This window comes from Oreochromis niloticus, linkage group LG3 (genome assembly GCF_001858045.2).
Source record: "Oreochromis niloticus isolate F11D_XX linkage group LG3, O_niloticus_UMD_NMBU, whole genome shotgun sequence".
Taxonomy (NCBI): domain Eukaryota; kingdom Metazoa; phylum Chordata; class Actinopteri; order Cichliformes; family Cichlidae; genus Oreochromis; species Oreochromis niloticus.
Window position 1 is genome coordinate 14,550,420 of NC_031967.2, and position 14,076 is coordinate 14,564,495.

Genomic DNA, 14,076 nt, shown 5'->3' on the forward strand with positions numbered 1-14,076 from the left:
ACTGGAATCGATAAGGGAATCGTTTGCAAAAATGGCAAACAATTCCAAGGAATTGGGTTTCGATACCCATCCCTAGTTATGCTATTTTTTAAAGGGTGGCTGAGAGTTTTCTAAAGATATATAATCAATTAGGATATTATTTACTTGTGTTCATAGTGATTTTGATTTCCAGTTTAAAAAGGTGACTGTCACTGTGCAGACCGTCAGACACAGAATGGACCCAAAAGACAGATTCAACACTGACACTTGAGATACATGCAAAAGAGTTTAATTACAAGAACATGGATTAATGCAATGCTTGTGTACAAGTGCAGTGGCTATTTACAGTTGAGAGTGAACTGACAAGTCATAAACTAACAGTAGTGCACGGGCTGCAAATATATACAGGGGAAAGAACCAATATTGACAGAACTATGGGCAGTGACAAACTCTAATAAGCACAACTATGACGTGAGCAAAGACACTATGACTATGAGCACTAAGGTGGCAATATGTACATGAACGAGGAAGTTTATGAGGAAAGATGAAATATGGTAAGTTTGATTCTGTTCATCTGGACGTAGTGTTTTCAGTGGGAGAAACGTTTCATCATCCAAGTGACTTCTTCAGTCTCAGCTGACTGCAGGTTTCCCCAATCTTATAAACAGTACATTTGCATAATGACTGAAACCAGCCCACTGAAGGAACAATGGGCAGGGAGTTTAGATCTTTGATCATTAATATGCAAATTCTCATGACCATTGATCAACAACCACTGATGAATGGCCATGAGTACCATTTACACAGAGTTGGGGAATGGCTGCAATCACAGCATTGTAAGATGGCGAAAGATGTACCCTCAAGCCCCCCTCCTCGATTCAGAGATGGTCTTTCCCTTTACATGTAAATGGCCTCCTTGACTCCGTGCTCAAACCAGCACTCCTCCCTGTCCAGGATGTGTACATCCTCATCGTTGAAAGAGTGTCCACTGGCCTGTAGGTGTAAATAGACTGCGGAGTCCTGGCCTGATGAGGTGGCTCTTCTGTGTTGTGCCATCCACTTTGCCAGAGGATGTTTGGTTTCCCCGATGTATAAATCCTGGCAATCGTCCTAGCACTTAACAGTATACGCTATATTACTCTGATTGTGTCGGGGGACCCGATCCTTGGGGTGGACCAGTTTTTTTTAGAGGTTTAAAACCCACACAGACTCAGTGTTTAGAAAAAATGCGTCTCAGCTGTTCCGATACTCCTGACACATACGGGATAACTACGGGTTTTCTCTTAGGCAGAATCAAACTTTGGGGATTTACTTACCTGGATGATTGATGTATCAAGTCAAAATTACCGTGAGTAGTTTGTTTGCGAGCATGATAATGGGTCCCAAGACAGGAAGTGGACGTTGAAAGGAATAGCTAATCAGGCCAGGGAACAGGCAAAGTGGTACGGAGATCAGAGCGATTGTAAGAGAGGAGAGGTGAGTCAAAATGGAGCAAAAACAGGTTCGCAGTGAGTTTGAGTAAGAGATGTTGGTGTACTATAACTGAAGTAATGTTGTTAAGTCCTTAAAGTCATATTCTTTTATTGTCATGACTGTATTTGAAGCTATTTTTATTTTTGTATGATACCTGATTTATATGGAATATGGCTGAAGTAAACTAAAGTCTAAAATACTTAGTCATTTGTTTAATAGTAATTTAACATTATATAATTCACATATAAAACTATGAATTGTAATTTTAAATGGTTTAAAAGCATGTAGAATAGCATATGTAGGCAAGTATATTTCTCCTTTTTTATCAAGAAGCAAAGACGAAAAGGAAAAAAAAAGAAACAGGGCAGGGTTCGGTGGTTGAATCAACCGTCCCCACCAATGCCAAAACCAAATCTACGCCTTTGTTTGAGAGTATTCTGCAGCCTACTTGTCCGAAAGTAGAGGCACATAAGAGAGGATGGTCAGTTCATGAAGGTGTCACGGCTGAGCAGCCTGTGTGTTTGTGGAGTGGACCCAAGTACAGACATAAGATAAGATCACTCTTTATTGTCATTGCACAGTTATACATAGTACAATAGTACAATTAAAGCTGAAAACTGTCCTACGTCGGCACTACATATAACACAACACGACACGATACGACACTTCACAACGCAACACAAACAAGACGATGAGATGAGATGAGATGAGATAGCCTTTATTTGTCAGTTGCAGGTCTTTTGCCCGCAACCGAGATGACAGACCTTGCCGACCATACATACAATACACAAACATCACATTGGGGAGACAGGTCAGGCTAGGTAGCGAGGAAAAAAACATCGAAATGTGTAACACAAAAGGATAATACAGGAATGCACAGATATCAACACACCATAGCACAATAAACACAGACAAGCAACATGGGAAAGAGTTCCAGTGTGTACATCTGATCTGGGACCGCTGCAATCTTCGACTGCGCCTCCAACTGACCTGATGTCCACATCAGAGGGGAGGTAAGCGTTGGAGGTGGCGTTGGATCCGGGGTAGGGAGGGTGATGCGTCGGTGAGTGCTTATCAGTATCAGTATATGTATGTGTGTGCGTGTCCAGAGTTCAGCTGAGACAGTGTCCTTCGCCCTGCCAGGCTAAGTAAACAGTCTTCCAGCCAACCCAGGTGGCCTTGCATGGAATGGGAAGGAACAGACTAAACACAGTCGTTATCAGGGTGTTTTGTTCAGCTCCAGCCTTGCAGCTGGCGCCAAAGGGGTATCCGCATAAGTAATGTTATTTTTTTACTTTAGTGCGAACAGCTCATATGAATTTCAAAGCAGTTCTACAGTCCACTGGTCTCTCAATCTCCTGTTGGAGAGCCGCGAGTTTCGCCATACTTGCGTTCTGTGATGTTGTCACTTCTTGTGCTCAAGGAGCCAATGTCTGAGAACTCACGGCAGTGTGCCTCCCCGAGATGTGATCCAATTTTGCGCCCAGAGATGTTATTCCGGGCTAGCCCTTCCAAGATGTATCCAGTCTGCAGTCAGAGATCTTATTCTGAGTATTCACAGCAGCCGTAGCCTCTCCAAGATCTTATCCGTGCTGACTCAATGAGCCCATTTTGAGAAACTCACGCCTCTCCCATCGTTCCAATCCCAGCGGGCAGCCTTGTGGGGGTTTGAACAGCCGGTTCCGCTTTCTTAATTCTTCGATAAGTCAGGGCCAAGCCAGCTCCGATCAGCCAGAACCCTGTTATCATGGTTCCGAATAGGTAGATATCTTCACCACTCAGGCTCACCCAAGCCCAAACTTCTCGTTGAGGTGTCAATTGCATTTAGGGACCAGTTGATCCAATCCATAATTCCTCTTTTAGGTTTTAGAGAACAGACTGTGAGAGAATGTTCCAGGGAAAATACAAAGAAAAGCACGAGACTAGACAAGGACATAAGCAGGGAAGATAAGGGAGAGGAGAAAAAGTGCGTCCGCCTCCTCCGAGAGCCAAAGAAGACAACACCGTATATTAACTTAGTAATAAAAAAAAGAAGAATAAGTGTATGTGTAGTGCACACTGTTATTATTGCACATTAATTATTATCGCACCTTGTTATAAATATAAATATTATTATTGTTATTGTTTTTACCGTTGATTAGGGCTATTGCCCTGTAATAAAAGCTGTCCTTGAGTCTGTCTGTCCGGGACCTCAGCAGCCTGAACCTCCTGCCAGACGGCAGCAGCTTAAACACCTGGTGTCCTGGGTCTGTACAGTCCCGTAGGATGCTGCATGCCCTCTTGAGACAGCGAGTGCTGTACAGGTCCTTCAGGGAGGGAAGAGGATGTCCAATGATTTTTTGGGCCATATTGATGACCCTCTGGAGTGCCTTTCTGTGTGCTGTGGTGCAGCTGGAGAACCATACACCGATGCAATATGTCAGCACACTTTCAATGGAGCAGCGGTAGAAGACGGTCAGCAGCTCCTTCTTCAGGTCCATTTTTCTGAGGATTCTCATAAAATGGAGATGCTGTTGGGCCTTCTTTAAAACCGGAGAGGTGTTAGAGCTCCATTGGAGGTCTGTGTCTGTGTGCACACCCAGAAACTTGAAACTGGAGACCCTTTCCATGCACTCCTCGTTGATGCTGACAGGCTGCAGCTCAGACTTCCTCCTAATGAAGTCAACTACCAGTTCTTTTGTCTTGGTGGTATTGAGGTCCAGGTTGTTATTTACACACCAATCTGACAGCCTCTGAACTTCAGCTCTGTACGCCGTCTCATCTCCCCCAGAGATGAGCCCCACCACGGTGGTATCATCTGCAAACTTGATGACTGTGTTGTCTGGGTGGGTACTAACACAGTCATGTGTGTACAGAGTGTACAGTAGGGGACTCAGTACACAGCCTTGTGGAGAGCTGGTGTTAAGGCTGAGGGCTGAGGAAAGATGAGGCCCCACTCTAACTCTCTGTACACGGTCTGAGAGGAAGTCTCTGATCCAGCGGCAGGTGGTAGAAGGAAGTCCGATTTCCAGCAGTTTAACTATTAGTTGTTCTGGGAGTGTTGTATTGAAAGCAGAGCTAAAGTCAACAAAGAGCAGCCTGGCGTAACGGCCCTGCACTTCCAGGTGAGAGATGGTGGTGTGGCGCGTTGTAACAATGGCATCTTCAGTTGATCTGTTAGCTCTGTTTGCGAACTGGAGCGGGTCGAGTGTGGGTGGCAGGCAGGACATGATGTGACGTCGGACCAGTTTCTCGAAGCACTTCATTATAACAGGTGTTAGGGCAACTGGTCGGTAGTCGTTGAGGCTGCTAATGTTAGTACGCTTTGGCAGTGGGACAATTGTGGCTGACTTTAGGCTTGGCGGGATGCAGGACTGGGACAGTGAAGTGTTGAAGATCTTAGTGAAGACCCCAGCCAGCTGGTCTGCACGCTCTTTTAGGACCCTTGCGGTTACCCCATCTGGTCCGGTGACCTTCCTGGGGTTCACAGCCCTCAGTGTGCGCCTCACCTCGTATTTCTGCACTATGAGGCTTGGGCGGCTGCTGCTGTCCGATGTTTTTGCTGCTGCTTCCTCTGGTCCCTTCACCTCAAAGTGTGTGAAGAAGTGGTTCAGCTCCTCTGCAAGTGCCGCGTTACCCTCAGTCAGCGTGGTATTACAAGGTTTGTAGTTGGTTAAGTGCTGAAGTCCCTGCCATACCTGTTGTGAGTTTTTGTTGCTGAAGTGGTCTTCGATCCTTCTCTTGTACGCTGCCTTGGCCTCTCTGATGCCTCTTTTCAACTCTGATCTGGCTGCACTGTACTGCATACCATCACCGGATCTAAAAGCACTGTCACGTTGCTTCAGCAGGACCTGGACCTCTTTAATCATCCAGGGTTTCTGGTTGGAATACACCCAGAGATGTTTGTCCACAGTGACACTGTTGACACAGAAGTTAATATATGAGAGCACTGATGTCATGTGCTCTTCAAGGTCCTGATGTTCGCTCCAGTCCGTGTTTTCAAAACAGTCCTGCAGCTGATGTGATGCACCTTCTGGCCAGGTTTTTTACAGTTTTTGTGACTAGGGGGGCTCTTCTCCTAACGGCAGTGTATGCAGGGATCAGCAGCATGGACATGTGGTCTGACAAACCTAGATTTGGTAGAGGGGTTGCTCTGTAGCCTTTTGGGATGTTGCTGTAGGCTTTATCCAGTCTACAGCATGGAACTGAATCTTAAAAAAAAACATGCTGTTTACTTGGCCGAGAAATATGAATACAAAAAAATGAACAGAGACAAAACTAAAACTCAAACCAAAACTGGAAAAAGCTAGACTGTGGAAACTATGACAAGCTAGACATAAACATGATTCTGAGCAGGAGTATGAGAGTAACTATGACAAAAAACCTTTTTTTTTTTTTTTGCCTGTCCCGTTTGGATCTTTAGCCATCAGAATTGTTGTCTGAAGGCCAAGAAAAATGCAAAGCGGCTTTACTTTACCAAGTGGATCATCATAGTGTTGCCATATCGGTCCATTTGATTGACCTTTATTATAATTATGTATTTATTTGATTTGATTTTTGGTTGTTACAGATGGGACAGACATGACTGGGGGATAGGACAGGGAGAAAGAATGAAGGAAAGAGAGGGAGAGAAAGAAAAATAGAGGGGAGAAGAGATGCTTAGAAAGGGAGGAAGAAAGAAAAAGAAAAACCAACAAAACACCTGGATCACCTGTATGGAAATAAGAAAAAATAGAAGAGAAAACAAACAAGAAAGAGCAACATAATAAATACAACACCATCACAATAAACTAGCTAACAGTAGATAACAGTAGATACTAAATATTACATGTTATTGTGCAGTACGCAAAATCGACAGCGCACAATGTGCTTTGAGGTAGCAACCAAGAAAGGTGTAGTTTGTGTCAGTGAACACCCGTGTGTACACCTGTGTACACACCTGTGTGGATCGGCACGCTTGTATTCAAAAGCCATTGCCCCGTCCCCCAGGGCATGAAGCAGGTATGGAGGAGATCCAGGCCCCAGAATACGAGGACCCAAGGAGGACCATCAGGGGGGCAACCGTGCCACCCTCCTGGGAAGAGCTGAGGAGAGCCCCAAACGAGAGGTCACCCAGCAGCCACGGAGCAGAGGCCAGAGGGGGTTGTGGTGACGTGCCCGCAAGAAGACTTTTAACATGAAACATGACGTAACCTGAACAGAATCATGAGGTACCTGGAATCTGACATGACATGGGGGAAGGAAAACAGACGCACTGACAATGAACAGAGAGAGACGGAGGACTAAAATATACAGGAGGGAAATGAGGAAAGTGGAAACACCTGGGGAGACACAGCTGACACAAATAATTATGAAGATAAAGGGAAAAGTAAAACTAAGCACCTTGAACATAGAAACAAGACTTTCAAAATAAAACAGGAAACATGGAGAGACATGAACATGAACTGGGACATTCAAGCTTCACACAAGAGGCAGAGGGAGACAGAAGAGAGAGACAGAAGGGGAACGTAGATGAGGAAGCATAGAAAAAACATAAACCAGACTAAAACTCAACCAAGACAAACTAATAATAATACTAGAACTTAATGTTATCAATACAAAATAACTCAACTCTACCTTTAACTTAAGAATAGCACATGAATGTAACATAATATTAACATATGAAATACACAATAAAAAATAAACGATGGGCCACAGACCCAGCCCCTGACAGAAGGTCCAGATGAGTGTGCAATTAATCCAATCTGAGATGATCCGTGAGTTAAACAGGGAGGCAGGCAGGTGAGAATGGAAGTCCAGACCGTACCAGATCTATGACTGAGATGGCAGCAGGTAAGTGTAGAAAGGAACTGTAGACTGGGGGAGAGAATGTCAGTGGATAAAACTAGAGACAAGAAAAAGTAAGGTGAGTTTAAGCACGAAGATAGCAAAAACATGAATTGTCCGACACTAACGCTTGTTACCAGACGTTCTGGTGAACAGTAGTTGTCACAGCTGGACTTAAATGCTGCTGCGTTAGTCAGCTCCCGTTCTCTCTCGAGAGTTGGTGCGGCTCCCAAGACAGAACAAGGACAGCTCTGCCCAGAGGAGGAGGCATGACACACAGTGGAAAAACCCTGCCACTCACACGGACCATAACAGATGACATTCTTAGGAATAGTTAGAGCTGTAAAGAGAAAATAAGTAGGTGGACCTCGCACAGATGATAAGCTGACCGAGACATAGAGTTGCAGGTACACTGGGATCCAGCAGCTCAATAAGTGTGAAAGGCGATCTGTAATTGGACTTCAAAAGTGTTTAACTGAGGTGCAGTGCCAAATAGCATGCAGGTAAATGTCAGGGATGTTTTGAGTGCACAGTTTACATTTGTTTGATTCACAAACATATGATTCACATACATGTGACAAGTAGTCTCCACATTGCCATACGTGGCATTAATTAGCCACATGTGGCATCATCTTTTTACAGTAAATGGCACACCCACCACTGAAATAATGAAATACCACAAGACACAAAAATAAAAACTAATGCACAGTAAACAAGGAACAAACAAGGAAAAACCCAAAGGAAACAAAGAAAAGGAAAAGAGCAGGTTTGATGGTAATGACAGCAGGCGTAGCAGAACCACATGAACGTGGAGGAGGAGTAACAATTTTTGCAGCTTTGCTCCCACAGTGGATTCCAATTTAAAATTCAATGCGTGATTGATTGAAGAGCGGATTTTCGGTTTTGATTCAAGGTTTTTACAAAAAAATTCATTAATAGTAAAGGGATTACAACTTTTTTATACAACAAGTAAATCACACATAGATGTTCACACTCGTCTGTGTGAAAAGAAAATCACACAATCAAAGAGCAGAATCTGCTCTAACAGATTGATTTTGAAGGATTACAGCTCTGCGTGTTCAACCGCTAAGTTAATGGCATCTGGTTAAGTTATGTGAAAGGAATGAACCACAGAACTCTCGATTGTTCATTGTCTTAACTAAGAAAATGGCAATGAATCAGTTATTCAGGAAGTAAATGCTTTTGTTTCATATTTCACTGACGTGTCATAAGCTCAGAGGAACATATATAAAACCTGAACAAATTAGTGGCATCACACAAGAACAGGGAGCAGTCACCTGAAGCAGCGCCTCACACATTAGACCATTGCTTGGGGTAAGTGCATTGCTTTATATATAGTCCATATATATATTTCTTATTGTAACTATAAAATAAATTATTGCTATTTATTTAAGCTATTTTTGCTCATGATTTTTTCATTTTTTTTAAATGAAATGCAGTTTAAAAAATTGTTTAGTTTTTTTGTTCTGGTCATGCTACAGAACAACAGAACCACACAGGATTCTTAAAAAATTGATTTAATTAAATATTCTTCAATAGTATTTTAAAAGTGAACAATTATCCGTAACAGGATTAGATTTCATAATCAGGGTAAATAAGTGTAGTGTTATGGTTAATGATAGCAGTTGAGGGTTTTGGTGATGTTCATTCATTCATTTTAGCATTGACCAACATAGTCAAAAACAGCAGCACAAATCAGTTTTGATTTTCAAAAAGAAAACCGAATTGCAAATATCCTAACTAAGGAAAAGGTTAACATGTGCTTAAAACTAATGTAAATATACCTACAGATTTGAAAGTATATTAATATGTTTGTTGTTGTTTATTGCTGTGTAAATACTTGTACTGTCAAATACTACAGGTTCAAGAACCAGCCATAATGGGCCACAAACAAATCTTTAAAGTTTTATTGACATTTATAGGTAAGTTAATCCTTTATGAAAAAAAAGAATACAAATCCAAAAGAGAGCTTTATAAAAAGCATTTATTATTCTCATTTTTGCATACAGTGGTAATAAAGCTTTTGAGTACACCAGTTACTGCCACAACAACTGGAGTTTCAACAACATTTGGAAGTTCGACTACTATTGGGGTGTCAACCACGACTGGAGGTTCAACCATAACTGGGGAAACTACAATTGAAGGATCAGCGATGACTGAGGTATCAACAACAACTGGTGGTGCAACAGAAAATGATGCATCAGCAACAACTGGAGTTTCAACAACAACTGTTGGTTCAACAACTGTGAGCACTACAACATCGATGATGACTGCACCTACAAATACAACCTCAGTGACTCCTACAACCACCACACCTGTAATCAGTAAGCAATATTTAATGTTATTATACTTTAAAGTCACAATATCTTAAAACTGTTTGTTAAAGCAACGGTTTGTTTTCTTTTCTTGGCATTTACAGTGGCTTCAAACACAACTGTGAGCACTACAACACCAATGATGACTACAGTTACAAATGCAATCACAGCAAATGTTACAAACACCACACCTGTAACAAATACATCTACGGTGCCTACAACAGCTTCAACTACACCTGTAAACACTACAACACCAATGATGACTGCAAATACAAACACAACCACAACGACTCCTACAACCAGCACACCTGTAACAACTACAACAGCTGAGCCAGTAACACGAGTATTACTGACATTCACCTCAGATGAAACATTCACACAAGACTTGGCTAATTCTACATCTACAGCATTTATAAATCGAAGCAGGCTCATAGAGACAACAGTAAGTATCTTTCTTAAAGTGTCATACCCAAACATATGCATCCAAATTAAACATGAGTGTAGTAAATTTCCCATCATAGTTTGGAATCTGACTGCATAATTCGTATTGTTGAGTTTAATAATAATTAACAAAATAAAATTAGAAAGGAAACGGGTTCAATATGTGACCAAAGAAATGGAAATTGTACGAACAGTAAATAAAATGATGTATTATTGCATAAATACATATTGCATCATGAATAGAATATTTGTTTATGAAAATAAAGAAGCACAACCCTACAAATATAGCACATATATTCAAAGATTGTTTTGTGTGTTTCTGCAGCTTACACCTTTTTACAATGCAACATTTGATTCATTCCAGTCATTGAGAGTGGTTGCATTCAGGTAACTTTTTTATATACAGATGGAATTTTACAAATATGTGTCATACATTAACAAAAAAAGTTACAATATTTTTGTTTATTCATTTTACAGAAATGGATCCATTATCAGTGACATTGAAATACGGTTTGCATCTACATCAGTGCCTAATGTAACTGAGATTGCAAATGTTTTGATCAATGCAGCCTCAAACATAACAGCCTTCAACATTACCACAACCTCTGTTGTTGTCCGTGAAATAGTAGCTTCAACTACAACTGTGAGCACTACAACACCAATGATGACTACAGTTACAAACGCAACCACAGCAAATGTTACAAACACCACACCTATAGCAAATACATCTATGGTGCCTACAACAGCTTCAACTACACCTGTAAACACTACAACACCAATGATAACTACCCCTACAAACACAACCACAATGACTCCTATAACCAGCACACCTGTAACAACTACAACAGCTGAGCCAGTAACAGGACTATTGCTGACATTCACCTCAAATGAAACATTCACACAAGACTTGGAGAATTCTACATCTACAGCATTTATAAATCGAAGCAGGCTCATTGAGACTACAGTAAGTATCCTTTTGAAGTTTCATACCCAAACATATGCATGCACATACGCACATAACTTTAAAAAAATATAAGTCATTTTAGTATGACATTACATGTATATGATTGCATAGAGTGAGCAAGAGACAATTGGAATTATTCACATGATCACAGCAGTATAAACAAATGTGCAAGCACATATAATTTTGTATTACTGGATCATGTTTTAAATTTGAATTCTTTTGAGAAGTCCTGCAAAATGGTATGTTTTTATTAGCATTTGTGTGCTGTTGTTGAGTTTTTTCAAAAGAAAAAAATATTTAGTTAGAAAAGAAACAGATTGAATACTGTATGTGAGCAAAGAAATTGGAATTGTATGATTAGTAAACAAAACTGGCAAATGACTTTTGCATCATAAATGCAATGTTTACTTTGGAAAATAAAGAAGCACAAACCCTAAAAATATAGCAAATATATTCAGAGATTATTTTGTGTTTCTGCAGCTTACACGTTTTTACAACGCAGCATTTAAAATGTTCCGGTCACTGAGAGTGATTTCATTCAGGTAATTCCATTTTTATATACAGATGGAATTTTACAAATATGCGTCATACATTAATGAAAATAAAATGATATTTTTGTTATTCTTTTTGCAGACGTGGATCAATTATCAATGACATGAGTATTGGGTTTGCATCTTCAGCTGTGCCTAATTTAACTGAGATTGCAAATGTTTTGATCAATGCAGCCTCAAATATAACAGCCTTCAATGTTACCACAGACTCTGTTGTTGTCCGTGAAATAGGTAAGCGATATTATTTAATGTTATTATACTTTAACCTCACAATATCTTAAAACTGTTTGTTAAAGCAACGGCTTGTTTTATTTTCTTGGCATTTAACAGTAGCTTCAACTACAACTGTGAGCACTACAACACCAATGATGACTACAGTTACAAACGCAACCACAGCAAATGTTACAAACACCACACCTATAGCAAATACATCTATGGTGCCTACAACAGCTTCAACTACACCTGTAAACACTACAACACCAGTGATAACTACCCCTACAAACACAACCACAATGACTCCTATAACCAGCACACCTGTAACAACTACAACATCTGAGCCAGTAACACGAGTATTACTGACATTCACCTCAAATGAAGCATTCACACAAGACTTGGCTAATTCTACATCTACAGCATTTATAAATCGAAGCAGGCTCATTGAGACTACAGTAAGTATCTTTTAACATGTCATAGCCAACCATATGCATATTATCAAAAAAAGAAAATACAAGCCAGTATATTATTGCAGTATATGTGCATAATGACAGATTTCTTTGTATTTTTGATCTTCTTTACAAATATTTAGAATTTTCTTTTAAAATAAAAGTGTAGTAAATTTCCCATCATAGTTTGGAACCTGATTTGATAGTGAAAATTAGAATAATTTGCATGATCTTCACATTAAAAACAAATGTGCAAACACATTTAATTTTGTATTTTAAAAAATGTGAGTGCTTCTGACAAGTCCTGTTAAATGGTCTGCTTTTATCAGCATTTGAGTGCTGTTTTGCTATTTTTTTTCAAATGATTTAAAAAGTAAAATGAAAAGGGAAATGGATTCAATATGTGAGAATATTTAGATATTCAGAGAATATTTTGTGTTTCTGCAGCTTACACCATTTTATAACATGGCATTTAAATCATTCCGCTCACTGAGAGTGATTTCATTCAGGTAATTCCTGTTTTATATATAGATGGAAATTTACAAATACAACAACAACAACAACAACAACAACAATAATAATAATAATAATAATAAGACAATAAGACAATGATGAAAATAACACAATATTTTTGTTTATTCATTTTACAGAAGTGGATCAATTATCAATGAAATTAACATTGGATTTGCATCTTCAGCAGTCCCTAACATAACTGACATTGGAAATGTTTTGATCAATGCAGCCTCAAACATAACAGTCTTCAACATTGACACTGCCAGTGTTGTTGTCAATGGCACAAGTAAGTAATGTTTCATGCGATCATATTAAAAAGGAATTGCAATATCTTAGAACCATTTGTTAAAGACCCCCCCCCTTCCCATTTACAGTGGTGAATAGTGGAGTGATCCACAAGAGCAGTCTCCTCACTGCATCCTGTATGGTGCTGCTGTCATGGCTCATGTCAGGCCACCAATAACATGTCCTGATGCTCTTGTGGAATTCCTTTTGGAAATGTCTGCTGTGATTGGCTATGAAAAAAGGACGTTGTTCACACTGAAAATCCAAGAGGACCTTCTGGTAAAGTGCAAAGGATGGCTTCACAAGAATTAGATATTAAATTGGGTAATACACACAACAATAATGAAGCATATTTGTAAAAGCGCATCTACTTCATCATTGCATAGTAAGTAGGAGCTGGAATCCCATCTATGATGGAAATAACAGGATCCACTGAAAGGTTAATGAGTGTAATGTGTGTCATTAATGAGTAATACCATATGAAACTGAGATAAGAATTTGTGATCTGTAATCTCTGCACTCCTTCTCACTGCACAGCTCCTCCATCAAATGGACAGTTTGACTGACTGTGGGATAAACCTGAAACATAAGCTATGTGAATAACGTCCTGTATGATTACCCAATTATGTTTCATATGTTTAAATCTATTTATAGTGTGTGTGAATTTGCATTTATTTTGTATCATTACAATACAGCATAGTAATAATAAAAAAATACAAGTAGGTTACGCAAGTTAGGAATACCCCCCCCCCCCGAATGTATAGACTACATCAATGCCTTTTTCCTTTTAAAGAAGGTCCAAAAAAAGTCTGTCATGATATACTGAAACTGCTTGCATTAAACGAATTGAAGATCTATACAGAGAATTGAGCTCTGCTCTCTTTATTTAAACTTTTTTTTTTTTTTTTTAACCATCAGCTCTCCTCAGTACTGTCAGTGTTGTTCAGGATGATAAAGATAAAACATACACCCAAAGGTATTGAGACATGTAATGTTGCTATATAGATTACTATTGATTATTGACTTCAGGGCCTTTTATTAATTGCCTTGAATCACTTAATTAAGGG

General features: G+C 39.8%; 1 long non-coding RNA gene across 1 annotated transcript; it reads left to right on the forward strand.

Moving 5' to 3' along the window:
- Positions 1-8,541: 8,541 nt before the first annotated feature.
- Positions 8,542-13,868, forward strand: LOC102081008 (uncharacterized threonine-rich GPI-anchored glycoprotein PJ4664.02). Its single transcript, XR_002058674.2, has 12 exons — positions 8,542-8,592; positions 9,140-9,200; positions 9,288-9,602; positions 9,698-10,035; positions 10,360-10,421; positions 10,512-10,998; positions 11,479-11,540; positions 11,632-11,780; positions 11,880-12,217; positions 12,659-12,720; positions 12,862-13,010; positions 13,099-13,868. It is a non-coding gene; the product is annotated as an uncharacterized threonine-rich GPI-anchored glycoprotein PJ4664.02 (long non-coding RNA).
- Positions 13,869-14,076: the final 208 nt, after the last annotated feature.